Source organism: Podarcis tiliguerta, assembly GCF_965153285.1.
Source record: "Podarcis tiliguerta genome assembly, chromosome: 6".
NCBI classification, from domain to species: Eukaryota; Metazoa; Chordata; class Lepidosauria; order Squamata; family Lacertidae; genus Podarcis; species Podarcis tiliguerta.
This window is the reverse complement of record NC_139539.1, coordinates 8,756,350-8,764,798: the sequence shown is the minus strand read 5'-3', so window position 1 is coordinate 8,764,798 and position 8,449 is coordinate 8,756,350. Positions and strand designations below refer to the sequence as shown.

Below are 8,449 nucleotides of genomic sequence, written 5' to 3'. Positions count from 1 at the left end.
TGCTGAAAAGAGTACAGTAGAGGCATCTGCCTGAGGTCAACAGGCAGGGAGTTCCAAAGTTCCACATTAAAATATTGTGTGTGTGTTTTACAAATGCAGAACAAGTATTATATGACACTTGCAACAGTGCCAGTTCCACAGATCAGAGCAGCCAAGTGCACATCCATTGGGTAAGGCTTCCTCACCTTATCCCCATTTCACATGTAAAAACAATTTCACACACACATATATATAACTTCAGGCTGGGATAGAGGTCTTCACTTAAAATCATGGGTGGAAAGGGAAGTTCTCTCACAGGTGCTGAAAAGACAATAGATAAGGTGTCTGCCTGATGTGCAATGGGAGTTCCACAGGGCAGGTGCCACCACACCTGAGGAGTAGTTCCCATATTGTATGGAACGAACCTCCGAAGAGATAGTATCTGCTGGAAGCCTTCTCCTGCAGAGAGCAGGGATCAGTCTGGCACACCAGGGGCAAGACAATCTTTTACTGGATGCATCTGGGGTCAGGCACTGTCTCTCGGCTTAACCCACCTCTTGGCGTAGGGGGATAAATGAGTAGGGAGGGAGAGACAGTAGAAGATTTTAAGTAAGTAAGTCAAAAAATAAATGTCCAAATGCCTGGCTGCAGTCCCAGGTTTAGAATGGCGTGGGGGCTTCCTCCGTACAGCGTGCCGCACTGAGGGGGAGCAAAATTATCAGAAGTAAATAAGGAGTTATTGTGAAAATAAGAAATATTTAGGAGGGCGCATAATTTTGTCATTGCTCAGGGTGCCACATTACCAAAGTCTGCCCTTGCTGGCTGGCATGGGTCCCTGAACTCTGATAATGCCTGTTGCTGGCCAGGTTAAAGGATAAAGAGGCGTGTGTGTCAAAACTAGACTATTTTACAAAGGTAAACTGTTCATTTGTTTCTTCGCCCACTTTTGCCTTTGTCCCTGTTCACTTGGGATGTTTCTGAGAATAGAATGTGGCCCTCAGTTTGAAAAGGTTTCCTTGCCTCTGGAGAAGATGGACTTTTTCAGTCCGTTCCAGCATGAGTCTTATCTTTATAGTTCATTTTATCTCATTTATTTGTGCAAGGAGCAAACACATACCCTCCAACATTTTTTGGTTGAAAATAGGGACATCCTATTCAATTATTATTATTATTATTATTATTATTATTATTATTATTATTATTATTATCAGCCATTCTGGGCAGCTTCCAAAATATATAAAAGCATAATAAAGCATTAAACATTTTTAAAAAACTTCCCTATACAGGGCTGCCTGCAGGTGTCTTCTAAAAGGTAAAGGACCCCTGGATGGTTAAGTCCAGTCAAAGGCGACTCATGATGAGGGGTTTCAGCGCTCATCTTGCTTTCAGGCCGAGGGAGCCGGCGTTTGTCCACAGACAGCTTTCCAGGTCATGGGGCCAGCATGACTAAACCGCTTCTGGTGCAACGGAACACCGAACAGCGCATGGCAACGCCGTTTACCTTCCCGCCACAGTGGTACCTATTTATCTACTTGCACTTCGTGCTTTCAAACTGCTAGGTTGGCAGGAGCTGGGACCGAGCAACAGGAGCTCACCCTGTTGTGCAGATTCGAACCGCAGACCAAGAGGCTCAGTGGTTTAGACCACAGTGCTACCCATATAGCTACTTATCTCTTTGACTCGGGGGGTTTCATAACTCGATGCCCTCCAATATTTTTCCAAGGAAAACAGAGACATCCTACCATACCCTCTAATAGAGCCTAGGACTTGCCGATCAGAAGGTTGGTGCTTTGAATCCCCGCGACAAGGTGAGCTCCCATTGCTTGGTCCCTGCTCCTGCCAACCTAGCAGTTCGAAAGCACGTCAAAGTGCAAGTAGATAAATAGGTACCACTCCAGCGGGAAGGTAAATGGGATTTCTGTGCACTGCTCTGGTTTGCCAGAAGTGGCTTAGTCATGCTGGCCACATAACCTGGAAACTGTACACCGGCTCCCTCAGCCAATAAAGCAAGATGAGCACCGCAACCCCAGAGTCGTCCACGACTGGACCTAATAGTCAGGGGTCCCTTTACCTTTAAGGAAAAGCTGGACGTTGCGGAATTAAATCAGAAAACGGGCGTGGCTTCTGTAAATCTGGGGCTGTCCCTGGAAAATAGGGAGACTTGGAGGTCTGCAATCACTGCCCCCAGTTCACCAAGGCTGTTGTGAAGCTGGAGCAGGCAGCTTTTCCAGAATACATCCTTAACATCCCCGGAAGAAGAATGATATGAATGTGATCGATAAAAAGCATAAATCAAAACCCTGTTTTAGGCTCAAAGCCTGTGCCCAAAAGGCCGATGCTCACCATCTTAGGCTCACACATCCTAACTATAGCAGAGATTAGTGGAAACCCCCAGGCATTTCTCCTTTATTTTTTACAATCCCCACTGTATAGTAACCCTCAATGCTTATTATGAAATATGATGATTTAAGTGACTACCGCGGTCCATGAAAAATGACCCCAATAAATGGCTTCGTGGAAACGAGATGCAGTAAATTAGCATGTTCCTTAACGCAATCACTCGGGTTCTCTGTTGTACATTAGCCTAAATGCGCTTAAATGGACAGTTCGCCATCCTATACATAAAATCTTTAAATTATTACTCCCCTAGAAAAGGGCCGTTGCTAAAAAGGCTGAGCTTTCTGCGCTTCATCACTTATGCAAATGAAAGGGAAATAATTCTTTTTTTGAAAAAAAAAAAGAATTACTGTTACTTTTAGACAAAGTACAAATAAGCTTTTCATTGCATATTAATGAATTGCTAATGCTGCAGGTCTTCTGTGTGCATTTTTATGCAGAATATAGCCATGCTGTTTGTGCAGTTGTGCGTAAGAGAAACTTGCTCATTCTCCTTGCACCCTCTATTTCTGCACCCCCATTTTCTGCTTAAAATCCTCAGATACTTGACACTGAGAGTCAGGTTGGTAAAGGAGAAGACCATGCTGAAAGATAAACCAGGGGGGGAAAACAGGTCAAATGAGAACAGGGTCCTAAATATTTTTATTTTTATTTATTTTAATGATAAAACTAGAGACTAGAAAATAGATTTCTGGATATGGGAACCAAAATGCTAAGATAGCAAAGTATATTAATGGCCTTGGTTGTTTGGTTATTGACTGGATCTGAAGCTTCAATTGGTCAAAAATGCAGCCACCAGATTTCTGGCTGGGGTTCCATTTAGATCTCATAAAATCCCAGTTTTAACACAGCTACATGGGTTGTGAGTTCATTTCCAGGCCCAGTTCATGGTGCTCATAAAGGTAATGGTAAAGGGATCCCTGACCATTAGGTCCAGTCGTGACCGACTCTGGGGTTGCGCGCTCATCTCGCTCTATAGGCCAAGGGAGCCGGCGTTTGTCCACAGACAGCTTCCAGGTCATGTGGCCAGCATGACTGAGCCGCTTCTGGTGAACCAGAACAGTGCACGGAAACACCGTTTACCTTCCTGCCAGAGTGGTACCTATTTATCTACTTGCACTTTGAGGTGCTTTCGAACTGCTAGGTTGGCAGGAGCAGGGACTGAGCAACGGGAGCTCACCCCGTCGCGGGGATTCGAACCGCCAACCTTCTGATCGGCAAGTCCTAAGCTCTGTGGTTTAACCCACAGCGCCACTAGCGTCCCTCAAGGTGCTCATATCAGTGTTTAAAACATAAATGACTCAGGCTTCACCTTTCTGAAACATGGCCTCCTTCCCTACATTCTAGATTCAGGTAGGTAGCCGTGTTGGTCTGACACAGACTCTCTCGGGCACTAAGATCTGCAGAGCAGGGCACTCGGTAGTTCCTCCACCTTCAGAAGCTCAGGATACAGTGGCCTGGGAGAGGGCCTTCTCTGTGGCTGCCCCTAGGTTGCAGAACACCCTCCCCACAAAATGCATCTGACACCTTCATTGTAGATCTTTCAGGAGACATTAAAGACATGCTTCTTCACCCAACTTTTGACAGTTGAGGTGCATTTTTTTAGGACTGAAGTTACTTCTATGGTTGTAAGATGTTTCAAACTCTTTGCAATATTGTCATATAATGTTGTAACCTGCTCTGGGACCTTAGGCTGAAAGGCAGGCAATTAACAACAACAGTAATTATTGCACATGCTATTTTTCTAGAAAAAGCAGTGCCGGAACTCACCACGAATGCCTGCCTCCCTTGTTCTGTTATAATGGCAATGGCGCCCACCTGAGAGGTGCCAGCTAAAAAAAGAGCAAAACCCTGCACATGACCCCAATCTCTGAGCGGTGTGTGGATCCAGGGGTTCCATGATTCAGTTTCCTTGAAATGAGGGACAGTGGAGACTGTAGTGTCTTTAGGATATATGGTTTATTTACGCATATGTACAACCTGAGCCTACAATAGAGGGGTCCGCAGCATTGGCCACACCGAAAGACCTGCTTCTCGCATAGTCACAGCCTTGGATTCCAGCAGAAGTCAAGCATGGCTCTCACTCTCTGGCTCCTTCCTGCTTCTAGCTCAGCTCTCTCTATTGTCCCTCTCACCACCGGTGAGAGAGCTGGGCTTACCCATTTCCCCCTCTGGCGAAGAGCAACTTCCTTTGCCAGGCAAGCCATACTTAAGTGGCAATAAGGTCCCTTGCCTGGCTTATTCAGCAATGGAATCCTCTATCCCCTGCGGAGGACCTTAAGGTCCACAAATGACAACACTTTGAAGGTCCCAAGTCGCAAGGTGGTTAGATTGGTCTCAACTAGGGCCAGGGCCTTTTCAATACTGGCTCCCGTGGAACGCTCTGTCACAATAGACTAGGGCCCTGGGGGACTTGACATCTTTCCGCAGGGCCTGCAAGACAGAGCTGTTCCACCTGGCTTTTGGTTTGGACTCAGTCTGACCCTTATTTTTCCCTACCCTTATGGTTTTGATCTATGGGCTACTATTAAAATAAGGCTGCATTTTAAATTGTATTTTTAACCTGTATTTTAAATTGCCTCTCCCCCCATTATGTTTCTATTGTAATTTTACTGGTGTTAGCCGCCCTGACCCTGGCTCTGGCTGTGAGGGCGGCGTATAAATATATCATCATCATCATCATCATCATCATCAGATATTAACCTTTTCTGGATCCAGGACCCTAAGAATCATAAGGATCTTGGGCATCGTGCAAGCTACCCCTCAAACTCACAACATAATAAACGACGTATTTTATTTCATAAAATTTATACCCTGCATGTTAAAAAATCCCAAAGCAGTTTGCAAAAGGTAAAACAGTAAAATCAAAAAATATTTACAACCCTGATTTAAAACTACTTCAATATTCTAAACATCTGGGTAGGCTTGTCTAAACCAGAATGTAAAGGCACCTGCTTGATCTCAATGGGTGGGGTGTTCATAAGTGTACGTGCTGCCAGGTCATCTCATAGGCAATACTATTCCAACTCTCCTGCAGCCATCAGCATTGGGAGTTTAGGGAGTGCATGCAACTAAATTGTACTCAGAGTAGACCCATTGTAGTTAATAAATATGACTAACTTAGGTTCATGGATTTCAATGAGCCTGCCTTAGGTGGTTGCAACAACATTTTAGACCCACTGAAATTAATAGGCCTAAGATAGTTGTACCCAATGATTTCAATTATTAATAATAATATTCATTCATTCATTCATTCATTCATACCCTTCCCATCTGGTTGGGTTTCCCCAGCCACTCTAGGTGGCTCTCAACAAAATATTAAAAACACGATAAAACATCAAACATTAAAACTTCCCTAAACAGGGCTGCCTTCAGATGTCTTCTAAAAGTCAGGTACCATATTTTTCGCCCTATAGGACACACTTTTTCCCCTCCAAAAATGAAGGGGAAATGTGTGTGTGTCCTATGGGGTGAATACAGGCTTTCGCTGAAGACTGGAGAGCGAGAGGGGTCGGTGCGCACCTATGGGGCGAAAAATACGGTAAAAAACTAGGTGCGTCCTATAGGGCGGTGCGTCCTATGGGGCAAAAAATATGCTAGTTGTTTATTTCCTTGACATCTGAAGGGAGGACGTTCCACAAGGCGGGCACCACTACCAAGAAGGCCCTCTGCCTGGTTCCCTGTAGCCTCACTTCTCATAGGGAGGGAACCACCAGAAGGCCCTCGGAGCTGGACCTCAGTGTCCGGGCTGAACAATGGGGGTGGAGATACTCCTTCAGCTATACTGGGCTGAGGCCATTTAGGACTTTAAATAGGTCAACACCAACACTTTGAATTGTGTTGGTGGAAACTCACTGGGAGCCAATGTAGGTCTTTTAGAACCAGTGTTGTATGGCTCCGGTGGCTGAACAATGGAGGTGGAGACGCTCCTTCTGATTTCAATGAGTCTACTCTAAGTATGACTACTGCTGGATACAACCCATTTTTCCCAATTTATTTCTTTCAGTCGGACGATTTGGGGTAAACAGTGTTGGAGATGCAGCCTCTGTGAGCAGGACTGAGTGTGTTGGGCTTGGATTTTCACCTTGACTGCCTGTGAACCAAACCACATATTTACCTTTGATCGTAAACAACTCCTTCAGAGCTATTATAATCCACTGAGTAAATAATCTGCGTGGTTCCTAAACACATCACACAGAAATGTTCCATTGCATAATTCATGGAGGGCTGCCCCGGGAGCTATATCGGCAGCCTCTTAGTTGCCTAATGGGCTTATCCTTCTGTAGACTTAGAGCTCTTCCAAGACATTTCCAAGGCCTTCTGCCCTCAACCTCCCATGCGCAACAACAGAAAGGTCTTTGTGCTCTGGTCCAGCAAACAGTTTGAAAAGAAATGAGGAAGCTCTGCTGCTAAAACCAGGCCGGTCTCAGCCTGCATGGATGGCAGACGGCTTCAGAGCCTCTCTGAGCTCTGTGGAGGAGAAGCGAGTAAGGAATGGAAAAGTCCCAGTTTGATCCCCGGTATCTCCAGGTAGGGCTGGAGGCAAACCTGTCTGAAAACCCAGAGAGCTTGCTTCTGCTAGTCAGTATAGACCATCGGTAGGCAAACTAAGGCCCGGGGGCCGGATCTGGCCCAATCGCCTTCTAAATCCGGCCTGCAGACGGTCCAGGAATCAGCATGTTTTTCCATGAGTAGAATGTGTCCTTGTATTTAAAATGCATCTCTGGGTTATTTGTGGGGCCTGCCTGGTGTTTTTGCATGAGCAGAATGTGTGCTTTTATTTAAAATGCAACCCTGGGTTATTTGTAGGGCATAGGAATTTGTTCATAATTATTATTATTTTCCAAAATATAGTCCGGCCCCCCACAAGGTCTGAGGGACGGTGGACTGGCCCCCAGCTTAAGAAGTTTGCTGACCCCTGGTATAAACAGCCAAGAGTCCCAGGTGGTTATAAGGCAACTTCCTACGTTCAGAAACTCTGATTCTAAACCTCCACTTCCTTGCAGGGTATCTTCAGGACAAGGAAAGGATGAGGTGTAAACCCTACACAAATCTGGAGTGGAGCCCCGAAGACTGTTGGATGGTGCCTTATACGCCTCCTTCCAGCAACTTCTGCAGCCCAGCTGAAGCCAGACATCTTGCTCTGCTTTCTTTGGACCACAGCAGCAAGGTGTCAGGAGTGTGTGCAGGAGCCAGGCCCTGTGACCAGTAGGACTTTGCAGGACTGGGGCCTTCCTGAGTTTGTTCTGGGGAGGCAAGGTGCAGCCGCACAGGTGAGGCCGATTGGTAACTCACAACACCTGGTGGCAAAAGGAGGGAAGCGATATAAGGTCGGCGTTTCCCTTCAGCTCTTTGCCACAGCAACACGTTCCCTGCCTTGCTGCATTTGACTCCTTGCTTCTTGATCCTCGGACCCCTGACTTCATGACTCCTTGCTTCTTGATCCTCGGACCCCTGACTTCATGACTCCTTGCTTCCTGACTCCTGGCTTCTGGACTCCCGGCTTCTGGACTCCCGTTCCTGCCCTCGCCCTGCCATCTTGCCCCTGGTCCCGACGTCCCCAGCCAGGACTTTGATCGCCCATGAACCGGACTGTGATACAAGGCTGAGAGGGGGCGTGTTGCTGTCTGGGCAGACCAGGACCTCCATACACATTGCCCTGGATTGCGCCACAGAGAAGACACTTCAGTGCTGCTAATACAGTGGTGTGACTTCACCCCTGGAGGGGCGTGCCATTGTCTCTCAAGACAGATGAATGCCAGCAATGTTCAGAAGCATGGCAAGTTAAACTACACCCCCCCTTATCTCCTTTTTAAAAATCAGCCACGTTTAGAATTCCTGGGCATCAAAGCTGACATAGGAAGCTGCCTTATTATGAACCAGAATACTTATTTTTTTGTAAATATTTTTATTACTCAATTTCCATATAACAAATTATCATACCATATAATCACATACATCCCCCCCCCCCGGGACTTCCCTCAGCTCCTCTCTCTGATTTCTCTTCACATATTTTCTCTGCATATTATAAAACTGTACATATCCTTACATGTCCATCCATCATATTATTAAC

At 46.1% G+C, this 8,449-nt stretch overlaps 1 protein-coding gene across 2 annotated transcripts in view; it reads right to left on the bottom strand.

Annotated features, from left to right (window-relative positions):
- Nucleotides 1–3,558: 3,558 nt before the first annotated feature.
- The window catches only part of NKAIN4 (sodium/potassium transporting ATPase interacting 4), a gene marked incomplete at its 3' end in the record, with an annotated part of 305,839 nt that continues 300,948 nt past the window's right edge, over nucleotides 3,559–8,449 (bottom strand). Inside the window, exon 7 of one of the 2 annotated variants that reach the window (XR_014512872.1) lies at nucleotides 3,559–3,630. The remainder of the gene's footprint in view (nucleotides 3,631–8,449) is intronic. The other variant, XR_014512873.1, reaches the window with a different exon arrangement.